This window comes from Phoenix dactylifera, chromosome 12, assembly GCF_009389715.1.
Source record: "Phoenix dactylifera cultivar Barhee BC4 chromosome 12, palm_55x_up_171113_PBpolish2nd_filt_p, whole genome shotgun sequence".
Lineage (NCBI taxonomy): Eukaryota > Viridiplantae > Streptophyta > Magnoliopsida > Arecales > Arecaceae > Phoenix > Phoenix dactylifera.
The window spans coordinates 13,304,626-13,316,931 of record NC_052403.1 but is presented as its reverse complement, the minus strand read 5'-3'; the positions used below and the strand labels follow the sequence as shown (position 1 = coordinate 13,316,931).

The 12,306-nt window shown below is 35.7% G+C and overlaps 1 pseudogene; it reads right to left on the bottom strand.

The window, feature by feature from the left end:
* Nucleotides 1-242: 242 nt before the first annotated feature.
* On the bottom strand, nt 243-11,654 carry LOC103720950 (annotated as a pseudogene).
* Nucleotides 11,655-12,306: the final 652 nt, after the last annotated feature.

Sequence of the window (12,306 nt, the reverse complement as noted above, 5' to 3'; positions counted from 1 at the left end):
TTATCATTTAATGGCCATCACTTAATGGGCTTATCAGATGTTATTTGATCTTTACATTATAAGTTTTATGATAACATATTTAATAAATAACAAAGGTATAAATCTGGGAATCTTATTATAATTTGTGAAAAATGACACTATCAAATATTGTTTGTTCTTTGTTGTTATCACTTGTGATACTAGCTCATTAGCTAATTTGACTACCAATACTTTCTTCCCCCAAAAAAAGTATAATTAAAAGATAGCTTGAAACTTAATGATAGTCATTTCCATAAACACTTAATGATAGTTCAGAAATGGTGTTACAAACTTGCGATAATCACAATATTTGATTGCTTGATTGAGATGTCATGTTGCAATAATCAACAGTTTTTAGAGTTGCGGGAAAACTACCAAACTACTTTGCTTGCAAAACTAGATTGAGTGCTGCTAAAATTGTTCATCCGAGGGAATTCATGGATGCCTGAATCTCTTCCAAAGTCCTTCCTTTGGTTTCTGGTACTAATTTCGCAACAAACAGAACAGATGTCGCACAAATAGCAGAAAAGATTAGAAAGGTACCTGAAATCGAAACAACATATCAAACAAATGAAAATTGAAGAATTCTTAGATAAATTTCCTTTCAATAGATACAATTCTGCATTTTAATGGGATGCTCTAAAATAATTTATAATGTCTAATCCCTTGATTAGTTTGGTTCAGACAAATCATTATTGTTAGATTATCTAAACTGCTAGCAAAACTGACTGATTTTTTTTTTTTTTTTTTGAGAGGAAAAGAATTTTATACAAGTTTCCTTAAGTTGCATAAGATTAAAATAATTAACCAAATAGATCTGAAATTTGTCTGTCTGGAAATATTTGGATTGTCATTTCATTGAATTAGATAATTTGACAACATTCAGTCATCCAGATATGACCTAAACTTCTAAACATACATACTGATAAATACTATATTGCATATGTAGTTTTTGAGTAAAAAAATTACATAATGTAGTTGCTGACAGAAGACTACAGGAAGCAAACCTATGGGGATATATGTAGATCCATATAGCCATTGTTGGCTCAACCTTAGACACTAATTTCTTGCTATGTATGTTTAATGCCTCAAAATTTGTTGTGGTTACTTAAGAGGTGTTCATCAATGCAAAAATCTATTGCAACCATATAGTCCATTCTTTGAGAAACAATGAACTAAGTTAATATGAAGCTTAATTTGACTAGTTCTCTTGAAAATTACTGCTAATCCTGGATGGCAAACTAAGTGATACTGGTTGCAAAACGTACTTCTGTACTGTTTATAATACTAAATAGAAAATTTTGGATCCAGTCGGATCTTACCTGAAGAACTCCAGCTCATGAGAAAATTGAAAGCATACGAAACTACCCATGAACCAAACCAGTTCACCAGAGTCACCAAGCTTCCAGCTACTCCTTTTATGTTGATTGGGAATATCTGCAACCAATCCAATCTCAATGCAACATCCCACACACTGCTTTTATTTTTAGGATCTTTAACCAAGAAATGGATTTGCCATGTAGGAAATTGAACATCAAAAAAGAAGAAGAAGAAGAAGAAGAAGAAGAAGAAGAAGAAAGTAAAAATGTAAGGCCCGGCTTTAGCACGGCCCTATATAAGATCCTCACCACCATCCTGAGAGGCCATACCAAGCTCTCTGGTTCTTCCAAGAGCCGCATTTGATTATTGTGCTCACTGCCGCCACTCACCGGAGACGGGGTATGAAGCACCCCACTTTTGTTTGTGTCCCTCTCCGATTATTGTGCTCACTGCCGCCACTCTCCATGACCCTCCACGGTGGAGTTATGGCCGCCGGTGAGCGGGCTACCACCCGAAACTAAGACTAAGAACTAATCCTCTATTTTTCCGGCCTATTCCCCTTGTTTTTCTCGCCAGCAGGCTGCCACCATTGGTCGTAGACCATGACCTCAGCCTCTCCTTCCTAATCTAAGAGAGACGACGAAGCATCTCTCTCTCTCTCTCTCTCTCTCTCTCTCTCTCTCTCTCTCTCTCTTTCTCTCTCTCTTCTCTGTCTTTCTCTCTTTAGCAAATCTATAAATTTCAATAGAGTCTTATTTTTCTTTTGCTATAGATCCAAATTGACCCAAGTGAAGAGCCTTGAACCGAGCGAAGAGGCTTTGAACTGCTCTGGTACTCAAGTAGCACATTAGATCCATCACCCCACCCTTATTGAGTATTCCTAAAATTCACAATTGATGATCTCTATTGAATGGTCATAGCCTTGATCGAGTTCTTACTTCATAATGGCTTAAACTTGACCCACTCGAAGTTGTCAAATGTTTATCCAACCAACCATCCTCTTTTTCTCGCTCTTGAAATGTTAATATTGTCAAAGTTATTTAATAGAAATTAATTACACTTTATGTGGCTTTAAATAGGTTCAAGTGATTTACTTAGTTGAATTTTGAAAGCACAAAGTGAAAATAGGTAACTAATCCTAACACTTCTTACTAGTTATCGAATTACTGGTTATTTTTAATGTCGGATCATGTTTCTAAGTCAGGCCTTATTTTTAGGCCAAAGTTTTTTGCTCTTATGTCAAACACCATCTTCATCTTTTATAAAATTTGAAGATTAAAGATAACCAGTAATTCAATAGCTAGTAAGGAACATCAAAGTTACCTCTTTTTATTTTGAATCTTCAAAATTTAACTAAGCGAATCACCCAATTATATGCAAAGTCATACAAAGCACAATTAATTCTAATTCAATAACTTTGATAAAATTAAAGTTTCAAAAGCTAGAAAAAAAAGATAGTCGGTTAGATGATGACATTTGACGACTCCGAGTGGATCATGTCTAAGTGATTCGATCAATGAATCCTAAAATAAGAACTCGATCAAGACCAAGACTGATTGACAGAGATCATCAATAGTGAGTCTCAAAAAATAATAAACAAGAATTAAGGTGATGGTTTCACATGCCGCCCAAGCACCAGAACGGTTCAGGGGCTCTTCATTAGGGTCAACTTGGATCCATAGAAAAAGGAAGATGGGATCCTCTATTGAGGTCCGTAGATTTGCTAGAGCGCGAAAGAGAGAAGAAAGATGAAGAAGAAAGAGAAGAAAAGAGAAATAAGAGAGCAAGCTAGGGGGATACTTTGCCATCTCTTTTAGATATGATAGCCCGAGGCGGAGAACAGTTGGTGGCATCAACCAGCCCGTAAGAAAAAAATAAGGGATTAGTTCTGAGTCTTACATTACCATTAACCAGTGGAGGCTAGGTTTTGTGGCCCCCATCGGCGATCAAAGAGGCTCCTCGGATTGAAATAGGGTCTCCGCCCGTTTTCTTTGGAAACGGACCTTCAGGCCTTGCTTGGCTACAAGGCCAGGCTAAAGCCAAGCCTTACAAAAACAAAAAAGACAAGAAAAAGATAAAATAACCATGATCTTACCTCAGACATTATAATCCAAGGAATGGCTCCCATTCCTATTGAAAAAGACCCCAAAAAGCCCTGTTTCATGATGGAAAATGTGTAAGCAGAATTTGACGAAATAAAAAGGAATAAAAGATTTAACCAAAGATATTGTCAGAAACTATAATAACATAGATTCCCTATCTAATTTGTGACAGCATCTTCTTGTTGAATATGCCTCGACATTTTCTTTTTCTTTTGAAAACATGTTTCGGCTGTTGGTAGACACACAAACTTCCCATGGAATAACAATTGAATATAAACTTAAACTTTAGCTACTTTCAACACCATGATAGTTGCAGAGTCTAGTAGTGAAAAAAGAAAAGAAAAAAAAAAAACTTTTCGGCGCAATGGCTTTGCTTACCAATATCCCAGCAAGAGCTAGCAAAGGGACCCAATCCATGCAAATTCCTCGGTCCTGCATCCAGAATCCCTTAAGCTGTTATTTTCAAAAGCCAAACTGACCACAGAAACTATAGAACCATAAGCATGGAAGTTACCTTCAAGTGGAATGACACTGCAGTTGTAAATGCACTTAAACATGTTCCTGATGCAGAAACCTGAAATAAAGAAGAAGTTTATTGTGTTAAACATCTTGTATGACAATAGTTTTCCAAGGGAAAATGCTATGACTGATCTATCTACCATCAGGAGAGGCCTTCTTCCACTCTTATCCATCAACAAAGCACCCATTATTGTAATAGGAACCTGTTAAAACAGACCAGTCTTATAATACATTGTTTGATAGAGTGATCAATAAAGACATGAATTCAGAAGGGTAGGAACCTGAATGCATCCCAGCAAAATGGTTCCAAGATTTCCTGAAGCAAATCCTGTGGTGGAAAAATTACACTTGGCATATTACTTACATAAGCTAAGCTTGAAACTGAACACTTAGAAAGTTGCTTTCAAAGGTAAATCATGAAAAGTGCATCCAGAACTGTTATTTTACCTGCAGATACAAATATTTCACTGGCATAGAATGTAATTCCATTGACCCCTCCAAATTGTTGAAACACCATTAGGCCAGCACCAACCTGCAAGACCCCATCAAGATCTCCAACATAAGAAGAGAGTGATAGGATCATGAAGTCTTTAAGTTCGTGGAGTTTTGGAAGGTTGCTTACGATGACCGAACGGAGATATGTCTTCTGGAATAGCTCTGAAATCCTAGTCTCAGGGAGGCTCCGGAGAGTTTCTACATATTCCTGTGAAGAAATTTTTGCTTTCCAAAATCACCTTATGATGACTTAAAAAGTTGTGGAGTATTAAAAGTTACAAATGTTAAAAGGATTCAAGTGTGAACTTGAATGTCTGCTGCTTCCTGAGAGATATCAGCATCCTTTCCACGCAGTCTTCGCAATGCAACTTCAGATTCCCTATCCCGTCCCACCTTCGCCTGAGATAATTAAAGCACCAAAAAATCTGAGACTTGTTCTTCTTGTAAGCTTTACATGTTTGATAAATTTATACAATCTCACCAGCCATCTAGGAGACTCTGGGATGAAATAGAGACCCACAAGTATAACAAAGCATGGAAAAAGCCCTACATGAAAATCTAAACTGATTAGCTATTTGTGACAACAATAGAAACAAATAGGATAAATTTTTGACTTTCATCATAATCTTTTCTCATCGGTATTCTAAGCATCGATAAAATGATGGAAGCATTCTGGACTTGCCAACTAGAACCAGCATGCGCCATGTGACCAGCGTTCCAATTAAGTAACACGACGATAATCCCGCACAGATTAATAGCTGCAGTTAAAGCATGTAAACATAAGTGGTTTTTGCCATCGCATTCTTGGCCCCTTAAATTTAACTTTTTTGTTTGCTGGCTACAAAATTCTCCTACCTGGTTTACGGTTGTGAGCCCTCCTCTAAGATGTTTTGGTGCAATCTCTGCTATGAAAACTGGCACCTGCTCCCAAGTAATTTGACAATTATTATTAATATGTTTCTTGATTCTACTCAACTTTAGTAAATACCACTTTGCTTCAAAACAGATAGAACTAAACAGCATAGAAGCTTTATATTATACTACAAGTGAGAATCTTATATGCATAATTTTATATATATTTATATATAGGTAAATTATCATGGACTCGAGTGCAAAGTGTGGGTTCTTTCGAGCGTCGAATACTGGAATCCTTCCAATCTTTAAGCATTTTGATTTGCAGAAGCTAAGGTTGCGGTAACACAATGAAGGTATAAAATGCTTGCAAAGCCCTGAGAGGACCATACTTTTGTTTCTATGACTTACAAATTATGGGTGCAGTTGAAAGAAGCATACCACATAGGAAAAAACTCCAGTCCCATATCCTGTAAGAATTCTCCCAAGGTCGAGAGAAAATGCACCCTAGGCATGGTAGAATGTGAGATTAAGTTTTAAATTTGTCTCAGAATTTAAGAATCTAGAGCACCAAAACTAACAAAGTTGAGAAACAAACTTCAGCAAGGTAAATTCCAAGCCATCCTATAATGCAGACGATGGCTGACGTTCTCATAGCCTGCTTCCATCAAAATGAGCCAATTTACAAACAAATCAAAAAGTGATGCTTGGGGAAGATTAGTGATTCATTTCTTACTCCTTTACGGCCAGAAAAAATCGGAGATACGCCCACTTGTAATTGCCCCAATCATTGCACCAATAGTCACTATGGAGCCAAAAACTGAATACTGCAAAGTTGGCATCAAAAATTACACTCAATATTTTACCAACTGCATGCATATTGAGCTTCTTGAACACAAGCTTTCAATATTAACATATGGAGGCTCATCTGTTAAAAATAAAACCCCAATGTAACCTAATGTAAAACTGTGTTAAAACTTGAACATTCTTTTTACACTGTCAAAAAGGTTATTGGTGTGGAGTTGACTTCTATAGGAATCATATATAGTATATGGCCTTGAATTTTTTTATGCATTGTCTATTGGAGGGATATTGGCAATGCCACTTTATAGGTCGTCCCAGCTCCGAACCCAGATGATGGGAGTCCCACCATGTTTCACTATGAGAAAGGAGAGAGATGAGAGAGAGAAAATTTATGGCATGATGTTTTCTTTTTTGTTACTTTGAGGAGCTAAGGTTCATGCTAGAATTGATCTTTAAATTAAAACAAGATGGATTCAAAGGCATTTGCATTGTAAATTTCAACAAACATGATAATTTGATTGAAGGCATGCATCTATTACTAAGATCAAGCAGACAAAAAAAAAAAAGAATAGGCACCACAAAAGGCGGTCGTGCTTCCAACATGCAAATGCCTCAAATCAAGTGGACAAAAAATATCTGCATACGCAATAGATGTGACCTACAATTGATTTAGTACATAAGCAAATGAATCAAAACAGAGAAAAGAGATTGATTAGTTATGTTAGTGTTTTAATTAAAAAAAAAGTTACTCCTAAATTTTAGTTTAAATGCTTTAAAATATCTTTTTGTTATGACTTTAAGAAGAGTTATGACTTTTCGAAAAAGAATGTTGGTTTCCGAAAACATATGATATTTATGAAATATTACATATCTTCAGAACCATTACATTTTTTCGGTCTTTCAAATAGATAATTCGATCTCTTTCCCTCATGGGTACTCTATCTCCTGAGAATTTTTTTTACAGATAGAGAATTTTTTTTTTCCACCCTTCAACCTTTTGTTTTCTGTCTTTTTTTCAAAAAAAAAAATTGGGCATCCAAAGGAGTTGGTAGGGTCAAGCCTTTCCGGCTATCGTGCTCGTTAGAGGAGGATCGAGTTGAGCCGGATTGTTATATTTTTGGGACAAGATCACCACAGACCTATACGTAGGAGGTGAATCACGTTCTTAGGACAGTGTATATCGCACGTCTCGATCGATGCAAGCTCTTTTCAATCTTCTGATTTTATTCTAATAGATTATTTTTTTATAATACTTTTATAAAATAAAGATATGACAGTTTTAGGGAAAATATTTCCAACAAGTTAATAAGTGTTAGCTTTTGATGTTACATGTCTATATATATCATTCTAAGGGGGTGGGAAGGTGCTGGTCTAGAGAGAAGGCAAGATTAATGCTACGAAGCCATCAGTTTGACAATATGCTAGGGCAAATCCATAGGCCTCGAGGGTTTATGATGGACGATGGGCCACAAGAAAATTCACAAGCAGGCAAAAATATCAGAGAGAACCAAATCACATTAAGGCAGGCATTGAGTATTTCGAGTCAAGCTTAGTTAAAAGCTCAAAACGGTAGAAGAAATTCCCACAAAGACCAAGCAGCAATGAAAGCAACATGACGTAGCCTAGGATTCAATTAAGCAATGCAGTTGCATTCCTTGTCTTCATTGAAAGCTAACGAATTGTTGGTGTCAGTAACTCCACATGTGATTCACAACATGAATGGAAGGCAATAGATGAACCACAAGTTACACAATCCACAAGGACCACAACCACCAAAGTCTCTCTCAATTTTGTCCAAGTATCATGATCCCACCACCTTTCTTCAGTGCCCTCTGGCTCTAAGACTGGTTGTTATTAGTGTTCGGATTTGCAGGAATTGATAAAATGATGTTTTTAATTTGTAGCTAGAGAGTAACACATAGTGTTGTATCAATTTGTGGAAGGACAAGTTCTGGAAGGATTCTTTTTCTGTTGGTACATTTGAAATATTATGGATTTCTTGATGATATCTGCCATCAGATAAAAATTCCAATTTGGGCTAGAACTAATCAGACAATAAATATAGGTGTTGAAATAGGTCAATCGGAATGGCTACTAATGAACCATGTCAAATATTGATGTTTCTCAATTATCATTTCATAGATAGAGAAGTGTCTTGCTCGGAAATTATCGAGTAATTGGAGCTGAAAAGAAGATCAAAAATTTTGTGAACAATGCAGTGTGAAATTTGTTGAATTTAGGATACAAAGATATCAAATAAGATATTATATCAAACTCATATACTAAATAAAACCAAACAATTCTTTTTAGAAATATATACATAAATAGCCTCAATGGTGGCAACCTCGTTTCTCCTACCCAATTACAAGTTTCTCAATAGAAAAGCAATCATACAATCAGCCAATACTAGAATAGATCAACTCCAACAAATTTTTCGAGAAGAAAAAAAGGTATATATAAATGTGCATTTGCCAAAAAGTATGTTAATTTATACTAATTGGGGATCAGAATATGTTGCATTAGTTATTCTATCACAACATTAAATAAGTTAAAGAGCATTAAAGAGAAAATAAGGTGTACAAACCTCAGATAGAGTGAGGCTCAGATCTCTGCTTATCTCAGACTGAGTTGGTGAGGAATAACCAATCTGCAAGGAATTATGGCTAGTTGAGCCAAGTAATAATTGAAAAGCAAGTGTCGAAAAAATGTAATCCACAAGAGCCAGTCTAGTTTCCCTCCTCTTAAATCTTAACTTGTCGGTGCTAGAGGTGAGTGCCCAAATAGGTTGTCTTGGCCTCCCTTTCTCATTCCTTAAGTAGTTCAATTAGAGGGTCAAGATCAAGGAATTCTGAATTGATTTCTTCTAAGAAAGCATCCCTTGGGACATAAATGCGAACTTGTTAATAAGGATGAAGTTGGTGATCTGATTAGAATCCATGTCTGTTTCCTAAATCTGGCCTCTTCCATAGGGTATGAAATGATATGGACTATAGGTGCAAACCTTAGAATTGGTGTCACATGAGTTAAGCCCAGCCAATCAATTGTCATTTTAGTAATGTTTTTTCCAGATGCAATATACATGTTTAGTTCAACAGCTAAAAAATGTGGTGCCTTTAATTCTCTTTGTTATATTAGGACTCTAATAAAGGCACATGATCATACCTCCTTTAAAAAAGTTTAAAAAGAATCATATATATAAAGGAGTATGACTAGCTAGACTATGGAGAAGGTAATCACAAAATGCTTATGACATTTAAATAGAAAAATATTTTTATTATTATATTCGAGCTAGTATAATACATTCTTTAGTTATATATTTATATTGTTTATAAAAAAATATTTTTTTTTCAAATACATGTAATGTAGCATATGCAAAATCCACATAAGAGCAAGCCTGCCCCTCAGTCTTGAACAAAAAGGGAAAATTAGTATATGCAAAGTAAGATCCAAGTTATACAAATCCTCTGATGCTGCATGACAAAAAGAAATTACTTTTCATAGAGAAGAATATAGGAGCCATTTTCTCTTACAAAAAACAAAAAGAAAATTAAATCCTGTAGAATTACTCCTAAGAGAAATGATGAAAAGTATCAATTGTTTATCCATGATTTAAGATATATAATTCTAATCAAAGCTGTTCTACTATTTACAATTTTTAATTTACCTCCTCTTGATTGATCATAACTAAGACAACTCAAGGTGTCAAAATTCTTGTTCATGCCTCAAGTAAGAGGACTCATAATTTGCTAAATAATTAATATAATAACAAAGAGAGAGGATGAGTGAAATGATAAAATAATTTAATTAATAGTGATTTTGATACGATATAAATGGACATAAAAGAATTAATCATGAAAAGAGGGGGAGAATATATCATCACTGTGGCTCCAAGCATGACCAATTTTGTCATTCGAACCTCAAATAGAAAAAAAGGAATAAGTCAACTCCTTTATTTGTAGGCAAGACTTGAGCTATTTTCTTGGTAGTAGAATGATATCCACTGTCAAACTTTGTGATTAACTTGAACTTTATATATGAGAAGGTTAAGCTCCCTACTCTATGAGTCCTTCGATCTTTATGTACAAGCAAGTTGAACCTCGAAACCTCAACATCAATGAAGAAGTAGGTTGAACTTTTACATTGGGTCACTTGTGGTCTATATAAGAGCATATCAAACCTCTGCTACACAGGATTGTAAAATAGAAGGCAACCAGCACTTGATAGAAGTTTTATATTGTTGAAATGTGTGAGAGAGAATAAATGGATCTTTCTTCTCTCTTTTACCATGCAAACTAAAATTATTTCTAGCAAAAATTTCTTTTAGGAGGTAGTTTGTTTTGCTGGTAAATTAACTAGTGTTTACCCATAAGTTATTAATTTTAATGGCAAACTGCCCATATGCGGCCTATATATTGTTTAAGTAATAAATGGCTAAACACGAGCCTTCTTAAGTATAGCAATATAAATTATTAATTAAATCTTAATCAATCTAAGATTTTTGACTGTTTACTATAGTTGAATGGCCAATTAGTTGTTGGTTGTGAACATCTACCATGTCCTTTATTTTTCTAGACAAGAGGCTCATTCAGCAATTATATCCTCTCAAATTGTCCCTTCCAAGTTTATAGCCTTTACTAAGAAGTTTGATACCACATTTAACACCGTAATGCCTGCGTTGGAAATGCAGAATTCCGAGGCAACTTTTGACCATCCCTCGTGGATTTCAGAACGCATGCGTTGCAAAAATTGTTCACTCTTGAACGTATCTATAACGTCACCAAATATGATCAACTTGGATATTAGTTCTTAAGATAATCTTTTTTGAGCAGAAAACTTGTTGCTAAGATATATAATTACAACATTAGCCCACCATTAGAAACAGTCAGATGAAAGGCCATAATTCATGGGGAACATGAGTATATATATTTCCATCTGTGATAGGAAAATCCTTTTTCCTAACTTCTATAAGCATATGGAATCTAAGCGGAGTCAAAGAAGCATAAGCAAACTACAAACTCAGAAAGGTTAGCCAAGAAGGTTCCATGGCGCAGATTGAAGGCCATCTACATGAGTTGGAAACTTGGAATAGGAAGGGGAAAAAAAAGAAGCAAATAAATTTTTTCAAACCCTTCGGGCAAGGAGGTGAAAAGAATAAAAAACTTAAGCCAAGGATTAAAAACTTACACAAACACCAAACTCGAACGATCCGCAGACTGATACCGCGGTGCTGAGCAAGACCATGCATAAGGATTCTTTGCATGAGTGAGTCTCTTTTGGATGCATGAGAGGCTCTTTAACACCATTTTGCTCTCTGTCAACCACACCTTCCACATCTTTGCTATCAGCCATGACTGCGTATTTACTCACTTCTCTCTCTCTCTCTCTCTCTCTCTCTCTCTATGTATCTGGCTTTAAATGCAGAAAGATAAGCAAGGAGGGTCTCTATGTATCTCTCTCTCTCTCTCTCTCTCTCTCTCTCTCTCTCTCTCTCTCTCGCTATGTATCTGGCTTTAAATGCAGAAAGATAAGCAAGGAGGGAAGAAGGCAAGGATGAAGGAAGAAACAAATGGAATGGTAAGTTTTGAAAGGGAAGAGAGAATGATGGCACCTGACATAGCCATGACAAAACTATGACCTCCCAAGTGTCTCCCTATTTGTAAGGGAGCCCAGGAGACTTGGGCTTGATCCTATAATGGGAGGGGTAAGTTAAAGGATGGGAACCAAACTGTCAACTCAGAACCTCGGACAACATACGGTAAGTGCATGGGCGGCGCAGGGCTGTATTTCAAAATTTGAGGCCAAGAACTCGAAAGGAATTAATTTGTGAATCATATGCATTTTATACCAATGAAGTATGCCACATAGGCACCTTTATCCCGTTGGGGAGGCGCTGGATTCATGATGGGACTAATAAGTTTTCATGCGCAAATGCTCGTTTTGCATGAAATATAAGTTAGTGGTGCGGATTATAGTTTGTAAAACTAGTGCTTATCTCACGCATATACCTTTTTTTTTTTTTTTCCTTTTCTAACTGCCTTAATATAGAAATATAATAAATTATAATAAATATAAAGCTTCAATAGCCAAATTTATGTGTTTCATACTAAGCAACAAATTTTAATAATTATTGAACTATGTTGTGTCCATATGACAAACAGATAACTTTGCACAGGAGTCACTATGCAGAAACTCCTGC